Raw genomic sequence first — 14,375 nt, 5'->3', positions numbered from 1 at the left:
TTCATTTGTTCTATCACAATTAATAGCCCTTAGACAATTTTGTGTTTCATTATGTGTATCATAAATATATAATTGAGCAAATTTTGGTGACTCATTATCAAAAAGCAAAAGAGACACCATCAAATGACAAACTTGACCACTAATTTTAAAAATGTAATGACTTGATCGGTCATTAATTGAATTATCCACTTTTGCTTCCATTGAAGTAAATGAAAACATAAAGTTGTAAGCTCTAATATTTTCTCGAAATGATAAACTTTTTTGACCTCCGTTTGGATCAAGAAAGGAAACTAAAAAAGCAAGTGTTGGCTTTGGAGTTGAAAATTCAATCTTTCATTGTCTATAACAGTTGTGTTTCGTTTCACGACGTTATTTGTTTCATCGTTTGCACATTTTTTAGACATCATGCAAACAAAAGAGCACACCTATTTGAAAAGAAACAACTGCAAAACATATTTAAAAAAAAAAATCAATAAAAACTGATGGCATGCACAAAAACAACAATCATCACTCTAAAACCAATGACAGAACCAAACCAAAAATTTCATTTTAATGTGACAAAATGCAAACAGTAGACCCATATTGATTTGAACCATAAAAAACGAAAAGCGCATATCTAAAGTCTTGACAAATAGTAGCAAGAGTTTCATTGTTTACCTTGAGGATAGAACGCCTTGGAAACCAAGAATAAACAGCCTGAATTCCGGACTAAAAAAGATTTTTCAAAAGCTGCAAAAAAAAAAAAAAATATATATATATATATATATTAACATCAGCCTTAGTCACATATAATTTGTATTCAAGGCAACACCAAATTTGTATAAACACTTTTAACTTAGCACACACATAATTAATTAAAAAATATTAGGTGAATTAGATCTATAGAGCAGCAACAATACAATAAAAAATAGCTGAAAGAAAGTAGATCCGCTTGGTTATCTTACTTAGCCAACCATTAAAAAGAATACAATTAACATGAAACTACCAAAGTAAATCCCAACAAAAGAAAGTGCTCGGCTAACCAAGCTTAATAAGCACTCATATAAATCTATTAATCACTATTATTGATTGTATATCTTTAGCCTCATTTTCGACCGGCTCTTTACTTTTTCAATTGTTTTCACACCAAAACCTCATTTACAACCAATGAATACACATTTTAGAGAAAGACATATTACATCTCATTCCAAAAAAGAAAGAAACGACTTAATCACAGTACAAAAGACATAAATAAAAATACAACTTTAACACATGATGATATTTGATTTACATGAAATTTTAAAGGGTGATACAAATACCAGAACATATATATATATATATATGTACAAACAGTTATCAACATGATTAACAAAAATTTGTAAATTCTAAAGTTTACACTACTTGTCAGTCACTTACGCTTTTTTTTTTTTTTTTTTCCAATTTGAGCAAAAGCATTTTCTAGCTCAAATAAATTGTTGTGACAATAATCTACAAATAAACTAAATGATCCAACACATTTTAGTTCTTCTTAAACTATAACAATATAGTATATCCACCCAAGGGCGAATCCGCATAGGGACCTAGGAGGTCCCAGGACCCGTCGATGATCCTAAATTTCTGCTATAAATTTTTCGAGACCCCTCGTACTCAAGCATAAGGTTTGTGCAGGTTGTAGGTTGTAGGTTGCAGTGGCTGTCTTCTTCCCGAAGAAGATGACCGCGCACGAAGAAGAAAGAAAATAGGGACCCTTCTTGCCTATCTCTTCTTTGCTTCTACCATGGTCTCATCCGTCAGTGCCACCCACTTCTTCTCCAACCTTTCTTTGTCGTTTGACGGGGGTAGTACATAAACCCAAATTTCCCCAAATTATTTCAACCATCTTAGTAATTTTTCTTGTGGGTGAAATTTCCTTCATAAGGTTAGTAAGATGGATATTATTTGTCATGGGTTGGTGAAATTTGGGGGTGGAGCTGCCATGACTTTGGGAGAATGGGGAGGGAGGCAGTTGGTGGAGGTATGGCAGCTTTGTTCTTAGTGAGAGAGAAGGTGGATGTTTGGAAACTAGTAAAAGAGAAAAATGGTATTTTTGGTTAGAAAGATAGTGGGAGTGTGGGGAGAGTTTTATTTGATCGGTGTTTTAAATTTAGTGGTTCATATTAGATAAATCAATAACTTAGGTACTCCCTAGTAACTTATGAAACCTCGTAATGGACACTTGAATTATGATTTTATAATTTGTAATATTGTTTTGCATATGATTTTTGAATGAAATGTATTATATTTAAATTTTCAATGTTATTTTTGTCTATAAATTTTTTGACCTTTATAATTGGGACCCCCCGAGTTTAAAATCCTGGATCCGCCACTGTATCCACCACTATAACAATACAGTATATCCACCACAAATAGTCTATAAAGAGAACCATTAAAATCTCTTGACCCCAATAAGCATCTTTTGCCTTACAAAAATTCTATGGATAAAGACTTCTTTATACAACCTTGCTATTCCAAATACCTAATCTCACACTTTGTAACCAAATTATTACATGCTTTTAATGTTACTTTCAAGTAACAGTAAAAACTAAGAAAAAAATTGAAATGCCAAGATCCTTATTGCTTATAAAAAATACAGAAAAAAGAGCAACATTATGTTTTTGGTTCTTTATTTTAGACAAAAGAAAAAATAGTTGTTAGTCTTTGTACTTTAAAACAGATAACAAAGAGAAAGCATTTGCCACTCTATGCATAAAAGCTCCACACACCCTTTGTAGAAGAACTGGAACAAAGAGCAAAGACTTGGACAAAACTTTGTCCAGTTAATGGACATCATGGTTTCTACTTTTATTTAAAAAAGCCATGTTACCAGACCACAACCTCCCTTATCACAAATTATACATAAGGCTTTCATAAAAAATTGCACACACACACATGTATACAACCTCCTTTATACAAATTATACATAAAGCTTTTCATATAGAATTGCACACACATATATATACTAGGGGTGGGTTCAAAAAATCAAAAACCGAAAAAAATTGAACCGAGATTGAAAAAACCGAACCGAACGAAAAAACATAATCGAATTGAAAAACCAAACTGAATCGAATTCGTTTGGTTCAGTTTCGGTTTTAGTGGTCTCAAAATCGAATCGAACCGAATCCCATTGAATTAATTAAATTAATATGTTTTGGGTATTATTTTCTAAACCCAATTTGTAAGCCTAAATGTGCTAAGCCCAATGTGTTGCCAAACTTTAAACCCAAAATATTTATAAAAAAAAAAAAAAAAACAAACAAACAAAAACAAAAGAAAAAAGAAAAAATCCTTGAGAAACTCTAAACCCTAACCTATTATTCCTCCCCCTTCTTTTCCTTCACCCTAGCCGCACCTTACCATATCTCCATCTTCTTTCTTTCTTTTTCTTTTCTGTCTCTCTCCTTCATTTCTTCATCCTGGACTCTAGCCGCACCTTCATTCTGTTTTGCTCTCTAATCATCCTCTTTTTTTTTTTTACTCCCTCTTCGTATTTTGTTGCATCAATAGCAGCCCACAAGTCCTGCAAACCCTAAACTTTGCCCACACTTACCGAGTGAAACTCCAAAGAAAAAGAGTAAGCCAGTTTGCAGATTTTGTTCGATTTTTGTGTTGTGGGGTTGTTAGTTATTTAAGCTTTGATGTTTATTTTAAGTTTGGACTTTGGAAGACTTGATTGATGATTCTAGTTGAACTTTAAATGTTATTTTCATTGTCCTTAATTCTAGTTGGACTACTTATGTTATGATTGTGTTGGAGATGTTAAAACCACAAATTTTTCCAAGATTAACAGACAAAACCACAAATTCTAGCAAGCCAAATAACAAAATAGAGACAGAATCAGGAAGCAGGAAAGGCAAGAAACCATACCCAAAACAACAATTGCAGTTCGTGGGAAATTTCATATTTGTTAACGGAGGACAACAAAGTAAGAATCCACTTTTAGCCCTTAAGGTCTCAACAACACTACAACTGACTACAAATCCAAATTGCTAGGGTTTCCTCAAAATCAACAAAAAATCCAAAATTAACAACGCAAAACAAAAACCCAAAAACAATCATTATAAGCATGAGTAAAAGCCCTCTCCAAGCCGTCTGGAAACACGACACCCCCAAACTGGGCTAGAAATCAACCAAAAATCCAGATAGAAATTGAAAATCCTAGACGGACAAAAAAAAGACTAACACAACATATTGTTTTTCCAAAATTCACCCAGCCTTTGCTCGAAAGAAACAACGATCAGTAAAGGGAAACACAAAACTGGACGCAAGAAGGAGCGAAACAAAAACGGCAAAATCCAAACGAATAAAGAGAATTGTAACCAGCTAACAATACTGGAAGTCGAGGGAATAAGGATGGGGGACACATGGAGAATAGGGGCAAAAACGTCTCTTCACTATGCCAACCAAGCAAGACAGACGGAAACAAATGAGAACCGTGAGGGCAAATCCGTCCGGACACTATAGATCAATAGTGCCAATCTTAAAACTAGGTTTTAGTATATATAATTTGGAGAATTGCTTAATGTAATCCGATGACGGACATACTTAGACCATCAGTCTGTATCAATGTAAACATTTTAAATATGATCTGGATGGCTCACAACATATTTAGCTAAATTGAGCTCATTTTTTTTATAGGAAAGAAAATTCACTAAAGAGAAAACCCCTCAAATAGCCAGAGACGATACAATCAAAATGGAAGGCCAAGTTTGCTTTCAAAGGAAGACAAGCATCCCAAATACAAAGGTTATCTATCTTAAGCCCAACAGACGTCGCAACATTTGCAACAAAATTTGCTTCCCTGAACACATGACCCCACTTGATATCTTGGAAGGACGAGGCACACCACCTGATGTCTCTGATAATAGATCTCAAATTCCACGGCACTTCACAGGCACCACGGACATTATCAATGACAAGCTTAGAATCACCCTCCACTATCACAGTGCGTCAGGCTCCTTCTCCTAGCCCAGATCAGAGCCTCACATAATGCTAGAGCCTCAACAACGTTAATGGTGGTAAACCCCAAGTTTATAGCACGAGCGAGGATAGGTTTGCTGTTCTAGTTCCTAATAATGAAGCCTCTGGCAGCCAAATAGTTTGACACTGAACCGTCGAAATTTAATTTGACGTAAGGAGACATTGGACATTTCCACTTGATTAAGTTATTTTCAACAAGCACTTTTACACTTTCTTGATTAGCAACATTCTCCTTGAAGTAATCATTAACCGTAGCCATAGCTCGAAGAAAAAATCTACTATGCAAAGGCTTTTCATTCTTGAAAATACTGCCATTTCTGCCATTCCATGTCTGCCAGCAAATAGCTAGAGCTTTACTTAAGTTACTTACAACATTCTTATTCTGATGAGAGAGGTCTCTAAGCCAGTCACTTATCTTAAGGTTAGCATCAATATTTGATAATAACGTATCATTGGAGCAACTCCAAACTTGCTTAGCATACTGACAATGGAGAAACATATGATCTTAATCTTCCTCGTTCTTGTTGCACAAAGGACACTGAGTATCCATATTTGTTATGAACTTGCTTAGTTTCTTCCTAGTTTGTAACTTACCCTTGATAAGGCTCTAGGCAAACAACTTTAATTTGGGAGGCAAGATTTGTTTCCAAACTCTATTGATAAGATCTTGAACTGGTGAAGGGCTAAGATCCTCTATTTAGAGCCAAGACGCGGATTTAACCAAGAAGCTACCATTATTACTTGTATTGGATAAATATCAACAATCAATGATAAATTTATATATGCTAATAACTAATAAATGCGAATAAATAATTTAACAGAGTATGAACAAAACGAAATAATATTAAACAAACAAATTGAAGATCGAGGCTTGCATACCATAATGTCCTTGAAACAGAAATTTTGTCCCTACTCAGTGCTTGTGGTTCTATGGACATATGCTTCACCAGGATTCAACGATCTAAGTCAGAATTCTAGCACTGGAAAACTTGACTTCTAGCGAATTTCTTTGTGGTTCTCTAGTAAGAATGTTTGGGATTGTAGAAGAAGAATTTTATTTCTCTGTGTTCTAAATGTCATGCAGATGGATGTATATATAATAGTTTTATGCCTGTTTGCAATATGTATGAGAATGAGATGCATATGTTGGAAGACATCTTCTCATAGGGGTGCTTTGGTCTTTGGCGTTCTTTCATCATTTCAGATTTCATTTGAAAAGATGAGTCTGTTGATATAAACAAAAAATTTAATTAATTAAATATGAAATTAATTAAAAATAATTAATTAAAGAATTTAATTATTAGAGCCCGAGCCCAAGAGCCTCAAGGCCCATCTTTTGATAATTAATTATATATTAATTATCAATTAATTACTACACCTCAAAGCCCAACCCTAAGGTTGAGCCCAATTTTATTCTTCATGGTCCATCACTCCAATCACTTTCTATAAGGGACAAAACCTTATAAAGTGAGGGTACCTTTTTGTAGTGACCAATGTGGGACAAGGAAATTTCTACTCAAAATTTCCAACAACTTGGACCCCAAACAACAGCGTCCTTGGAAGAATATAGAGGGATAAGAATGTCACAGATTTTTTTAACAATATAATTGTCTATCACTTGACTTATATTGTTTTTATCCCAATAACCATCAACAATAAACTCTACCACCTTAGTGCCCAATTGGATTCGATGTCTTTGATTCTCTGGTACGAGATGGAAGAGAGGGTGAGGAAAAACCCAGTTAAATGTCCAGAACAGGATGTCCTTACCATCACCAACCACCCACCTCATACCCTTACTGACAATGTCTCTGGACCCTAGAATACCTTTCCAGGCAAGCGAGTGGTTTTTTTTAGTTTTAGTCTCCAAAAAAGTATCATGTCTAAGGTATTTCCTTTTGACTATATTAGCCCACCAGTTATCATTATCGAATAATACCTTCCATCACAGCTTAGTAAGACACGCCTTATTGAAATGGTCTAGGTTCTTGATACCTAAACCACCTGCATTCTTTGGTCTACATATTTTTTTCCAACTCACCGGGTTGCACTTATGATTATTACCCCAAAAAAATTGTCTGCATTCTCTATTTAATTGACTGGTTAGTTTATGAGGACATTTGAAGCAAGACATTATATGATTAGGCATTGGGTCCTTCCAAAACACTATATTATGTATACCTAGATATTTGCCAATGGAAGTTTTATGTTGAATTTGGAGAATATTAACAATTTCATTATTTGCCTGGTTATTTGTATTAGAAGATAAATACAGAGAAGATTTGTTGAAATTGATTTGTTGACCCGAAGCATTTGCAAACTTATTTAAAACCTCTAGTACATTCCTGGCACCCTTTGTAGTTGCCTTGGCAAAGATAAGGCAATCATCCGCAAAAACTAAATTCGGGACTTTGTAGCCAAAAAGGGAAGTTAGCAGACCAATATGGGTTTTTGCAATATAAGCTAACTCATTCAAACTTCTAATTAGGGGTTCCATGCAAAGAATGAAAATGTATGGGGATAAGGGGTCACCTTGCCTAATACCTCTACTTGAGCATAAGTAGCCATGAGATTCTCCATTAATATTGATTGAGAAGGATGTAGAAGAGATACATTCCATAATTAAATTGATCCACTTATGGCAAAAACCAAACCTTGCCAAAACACACTTGATATAATTCCAATTTAGAAGATCATACGCTTTTTCAAGTCTAGCTTGATGGCTAGATCCCCTTTCCTGCCTTTCTTCTTGTTAAAACTAGAGAACAATTCTTGAGCAATAAGAATGGTTATCCTTTATAGATCTACTCGGAGCAAAAACTCCCTGGTTGCGCAAGATACACAAATGAATGAGGGATTTCAATCCGGTAATCATGACTTTTGTGATAATTGTGTAACTAACATTACAAAGACGAATTGGACGATAATTATTGACAATCTTCGGATTCTCCACTTTTCAGAATTAGGGCAATATTTGTATGATTAATTAATTTGAGACTGATATTATTGACAAAAAAGTCTTTCACCATGTTGCACACTGAAGGTCCCACAAACTCCTAACATTCTTGGTAGAAACTTGCATGGATTCCATCAGGCCCTGGGGCTTTAAGAGCACTAATGCTTTTAACAACATTCCCAATCTCAGCATTTAAAGAAGTATCAGTTAACATGTTATTATGCTCATTTGAAATACAAGGGTTTTATTACTTGATTGATCAAGTTGATGTTATCAACAGTAGGATTAGAGCAATTGGTGAATCATAATTTAAATTCTTACACAAAGAGTTGCTCCAAACCATCACCTCTAAACCACCAGAAACCATTGCCATATCTGATCTTGTTGATTTCATTGTGCTTTCTTCTTATCATGGCACTCAATTGTAAGAATCTCGTATTTTTATCTCCATGTTTTAACCAATTCACTTTGACTTTTTTAGCCCACATTACTTCCTCCTCCTTAAGCACTTGAGTGAGTATCTCATTAATTTGAGCCTCTAATTGAACTTTATCAAGGAAATTATTTGTAGTGTTGGAATTGTAATTGAGAGACATAATTTCATTTTGAACTCGGTCCAGGTCACTTAGAATTTTACCTTTCTTTTCCTTGACAAACCCAAATACCGTATGATTCCAATTTTTAACAAGATAAGAGAAAGTACCTAAGCAGCCCCTAAAACAAGATGTTTAAAGTCAAGATGAAGGTTCCACATGGCTTCAAATTTAAAAGCTTTCCTTCGTTGACCAACTTAAGGGCCTACAGTATCCAAGAATAAAGGACTATGGTATGAACCTAGAATAGGATAATTGTGGAGAGTAGTTTAGGTGCAGTTCAAGCCAAAAGGAATTAGCAACAACCCTGTCTAATCTCTCAAAGATAAGAGTGTCATCCTTATGTTTGTTTGTCCAATTAAAAGGAACACCAGAGGCTTGTAAAGAAATAAGACTAGCATTATTCAAGAAGTTCACAAAATTAGTCATGTAGATGCTAACACTTTGATTCCCACCCCATTTTTCCTGTAGGCAAGTAATGTTATTAAAATCACCAAGTAACATCCAGGGTTTATCAGCAGGATTTAGGGCTAATAACTCCTCCTACATATTTTCTTGAGGAGATTTCTGAGGATATACATAAACAAAAGTAGCAAAGTATTTAATATTTGAGTGCACATCCTTAACTAAGGCATGAATATATCTAGAAGAAGTAGCAATCACATTTAAATTAATAAGACCAGAGTTCCAACAAACATAAATACCCCTAAACCTCCCCTCGCGGTTGAAACCAAAAAACTGATAAAAAAAAACTCATAAAGCAACCAATTGGGGCCATGTCCACAATAGTCTTAGTTTCAACAAAACAAAAGAAATCTAGTTTAACCAAGCTACTAAGATAATTGAAATTACTAGTGAAATTTGGTTTTCCAATGCCCCTACATTTCCATATAATTCCTTTCATTAGTCTAGCTCATAGAGATAAGTAGACGGTCCAGCCTCAGCAACATCCTCCTCTCGAATACGTTTCCTTGGACTTAGCATTCCAATCGTTGGCTTAGCACTCACAGACGTCGCCTCAGCCGCAAGCACGGCAGCAACAAAACTTCATGAATTCTCCCTAGCTTCAATCTCACCACTCCCCACATTTTACATCACAATGTCCCGATTTTTTTTTATCAAAGTAAACATAGCATAAAAAAATTCACCTTGCATAGTTGAAAATCACTAGTGTAGTAAGACTCAAAAGGAACTAATAACGCATTCAAATCTTCAAAGATAGATGAAACAGACATATCCCAATCAATTAACAAATTATTATCATTTCTATGATTAGGTCTAGCATTGCTCTGATCTCCTATTATGCCCTCACTTACCTGCTGATCACGTTCCTTCGATTTCCCAGCCCTTCTCAAATCCTACACAATGTCAGCCTTTGCAACCTACTTTGGTTTAGGACTAGAGACCACATCTCTATATGACCTCTCATCCCTGGAACTATAACTAGTCTTCCTCTTATCCATTTTTTCCTCCATCTTAGAACAACCGTTGTCCAGCCTTCTTCATCAGGGCCTACGTCCTCCATGCATTGTCCAGACTCCTCCATCTCCGTGTAGTCTTCTTCCACATTTGTAGCATTTGGAAAGCAGAGCATCACATCCTCCTGTAAACTAGCTTTTATATCTTCATCCATCACCACATCCTCTAGGTAAACAGATGGTTCGTCCTCAAAAACCTTGTCAACCATAAAGCACCCGTCATCAGCTTCAATTTCAGTGCACACATGTCCCTTAAGCCTCATTCTTCTACAGTAAAAACACACTTCAAAATTTTTTCGTAGCTGATAAGGATTAGGTAGTCATCCTCATGGTTAACAATGAGCATACGTTTAAGAGGAAAACGTAAGTCAACTTCCAGAAGAACTTTGACGAAAAGACCGTTTAAGCCAAATGTCAACTCATCTACTTTGATCACTCGACCAATAGGCCAGGTAATATCTTTGATAATCTTCTCTTCTTTGTATTGCACAGGGACACGAGGCAGGTGTGCCCAGACAACCAGCTTGGTGATAACATCCGTGTTCTTAAAATTTGTTGTCCACCTTTCAAGATGAAAAATTTGACCTCGCATATACCACGGTCGATTAGGACGGAGTTCAAATCATCCTCATTAGTGAATTCGAGTGCAAATCGTTTCCTTCCAAAGTGATCCAAATAAAAGGTGTTCTTCACCTCATTCTTCTACAGAAACCCCAATTTCCAATTAATCAAATGAGCATCAAGAGGTTGACCGAACATCTTCCCCATAAGAACCCTAGAAAACATGTGCTCAACATTAATAGAAGAGTATAAATAGGTATTCACCCTGGTCACTTCACATTCCATAATGAACGTGCTCATAGCCTTTTCAACAACAATCGGGTCTTGACCAGGCTGAGGAACAAGGAAAGGATTTTCCCAGCTCGGGATATAACCCTCAGAATAGATTCTAGGCCTATAAACATTGCTAGAGGAGGAAGCAGCAAGCACAAGGTTTGTCATTTTAAGATCTCTAGGAAACAAATGAGAAGAAAACAACTTCGATAGAAAGATGAGGCACCACCAAAACTGGGACATATAGATAAGCTTAGGGGGGAACCATCCATCAAAGCACACTAACACAATAAAGAAAAACAAGAAAGTGAAACACAAATAACCTACATCACAGGCCATAAAACCAAAACTCAGCCAATTACTGAGAGTAGAAGCGACAAACACTAGCAAGAGGCCTAAAAGACTCCAAAACATCAGCCTAAAGCCAAAAAGAATAAGCAAAAAGGAACTTGGGAAGATCAAACATCTCCAGGTACATCAACCTTGAAAGGAAGTTAACCAAGCCCAACACCCCAAGTAATACCAGTCATAATTAGAGCAACAAATAAAAACCCTAAGTTCAAAAAACCAAGTTTACACAAACACATAATGTAGAACGACACCAAAAAGCACAAACCAACAAGCCAAAAAAACATAATAACAATAAGGCAAAGAGACCAATTACCAACCAGAAAACAATACATAAAGGATTAAACAGAGTAAAGAAACCTAATTTCTCACACCGATTTGCTAAACACCACCAAAGAGCTACAACACCTGGGAAATGAGGATACATCAGTTCAATCGACTCCTCGAGACTCACCACCCACTTATCTAGAAACCAGTTTGCACTCCACCCCAACCTACTCGAACTCATGATTAACCTATTCTCAATTATCAGAATCCTAATTAGGGTAACCAAGCACTCATCTAGTACGTAATTAACAGAGATCTCCTTACCTCTAAGACAATTATCTCTTACCCATATGAAAACCCTAAAGGACACCCATAACAGAACAGCGTGAAGACACCAGCGGTGCCTTGCACGTAGGAACCCTAGACCTCCCATCTTCTCTCTTTTATTTTTTGGATAATTTTGAGCTCATTACTAACGCCGGGTCACAACAAAAGCGGAAAATAGTTATAAAAATTTAATTTGTCGACGTAAAAGCAAAACCGTGCATTTACTTTGTTGTCTCCATCCGCCCCAAAAATTTCCTCAAATTCAAATGTTTTCCTTCGACACAAAAACAACCCGTAATTCTTTCTTTGCTTGGGTTTAGGACTTTGAAATTTTAGGTTATTGATTTGACTTGAGCAACTACAAGAACTCTAGAAGTAAAGTTATTATTTGTGTTCAGTGATAAATTTATTTAGTGTGCATGGTTAATTATGTATGCTAGTTAACTAAATTTGTGGAAATTTAGGGTTGATGTAGGTTTATGAACACTTGTTGACATGTTGTATCTTTATTACTAGATATCACAAGGGCAATCTTGATAGTCACCTTGAATGCATTAACATCTCCCTAGCCCTACAATCAGTGGCGAAGCTACGTGAGGGCAGGGAGTGGTGGCCGCCCCTTCCCTCGCCAGAAATCGAGCCTAGGATCGGTGGTTCCGCCCCTCTGGCCTTTTCAGTTTCCCTGCTCTATCACAGCACAGGCTGATCGAGAGCTCTCTTTTTTTTCCAAAAAAACCTAGGCCAAAGAAAGGAGGAACGAAGATCTGCATTTTGCAGCTTCTGGAGACTGGAAATGAAGTTCTGGTTTGTTTCTAATGAACAAGAAGAGAAAGGAAGAAGAGAGAGACCTTTTCTCTCTCTCCCATCCCACCCCACGTGACTTTTGAGAATTACAATTTTTTTTTTTTAAATATTGACCAATCAAATTGCCCCACCTAATTTATTTATATTGGAATTTGTTTTATTTTTTAATTATTGTCCAATTAATTTGACCACTCTTTTTGGTTTTATTTGTCATTTTTTAAGAAAATGACTCAAGTCACAACTCTCTATTTTAGATAGAAAATAGATAACTTTCATTTTGCATTTTATTTTTCAATAAATTGTCGGAGACTTTGTTGGCTCATAATTTGCTTGTTCTCATTGTTTTCAATATATTGTAGTACTTTATAGTTTATATATCGTTCCATATTCCAATTTATGTTTCCGAATAAAATTATAGTATTTTTTTTTAAGTATAGGCAGACACTTATTAATTTATATGTTATATAGTAAATTTAATTAAATAAAAAAACCACTTAGGTCCCCATCTAAGCTCCAGTCTAGTCCCTTAAGCGCTAGGCCCCTCCCCGTTGGCCGACTACCGCATAACGATTTTTTGAACATCGATCATACTCAAAATGCCATGCAGGGGTTAGACAGGGATCATTGAGGATTGACTTCGGACCAACACTTTTGAGATTAAGATAATTTGAGAATGATGGTTGTTGCAGGATGAACTGTTTGCAACCATTGACAAGGATGGAGTAATGGTGTGAGGAAAATAAAGGGAGAGATGTATGAAAGGTCATCCCACGTGTGTAAGTACGATAAAAGTAGTGTTAACTTACATGCTAAAAGAGTAATGCTACACTTATCACATTTTTCATACCACTTTGTATCACCTTTCCAATAAAGGCAGGACCCACCACTATTACAGAGATGATATGAATGCGGTATGAAAATGGTAGTAAAAGTAGCACTTTTCTGCCACAATCATAAACTTTATTAATTTAGGGTTTGGCACACCTTTCGCTGAAACCATTTGTTGGGGTTGAAGTTAACAATAGTTAGATCTAATTAGGGTTTCTTGTGTGTGGGTCTTTTGAAAAATGTGATAATTCATAATAGTACATATGAAAATCCTAAGTGGAGTATATATGAAAGGGTTTTTATCACAAATGGTTAATTTACTCTCACTATTAAGATGGTCCCTGAAATTAAAAATCAATCAATGTAGTCCCTAAAAATAGGTGTCGTAAATCAATGTGGTCCTTACATCATAATTCTATTAAAAATTCCGTTAAGTGCTGATATGGCACATAAATGGGCCCCACAAAATTTACAGGTTTTTATCACAAATGGTCCTTGAAATTGACTCACACCATCAAGATGGTCCCTAAAATTAACCCAAACCATCAAGATGATCCCTAAAATTAAAAATCGATGAACGTAGTCCTTGAAAATAGGTGTTGCAAAGTCAATATGATCATTCCGTCACAATTCTGTAAAAAAATTTGTTATGTGTGATGTGGGTTTAATAATTAATTAACAAAGTTGTCTAAATACCATTTTACACAATAGATTTTTTTTTTCTTATACTAGGAACTACTCCGAAGAGAGATCCCTTCCATAAATTCTCAAAGGCACAAGGCTTAACCAAGGCCTGAATGGGGGTTTGGAAATAGTTTTCAACCAATAATAGACACACCTCAGTTATAATCTCATTATCTCAAGGCAGACCTCGCCGTTATTTGAGTCACCAGACCACCAGAGAAGTCCCGAACAAGCTCTCCAAGATTAAGGTTGTGAGGATGT

This window comes from the organism of the source record quoted next, unplaced genomic scaffold, assembly GCF_019419815.1.
Source record: "Pyrus x bretschneideri cultivar Hongxiangsu unplaced genomic scaffold, Pyrus_bretschneideri_v1 Contig16, whole genome shotgun sequence".
NCBI lineage: Eukaryota > Viridiplantae > Streptophyta > Magnoliopsida > Rosales > Rosaceae > Pyrus > Pyrus x bretschneideri.
The sequence above is the reverse complement of the archived record's forward strand: the minus strand, read 5'-3'. Positions refer to the sequence as shown.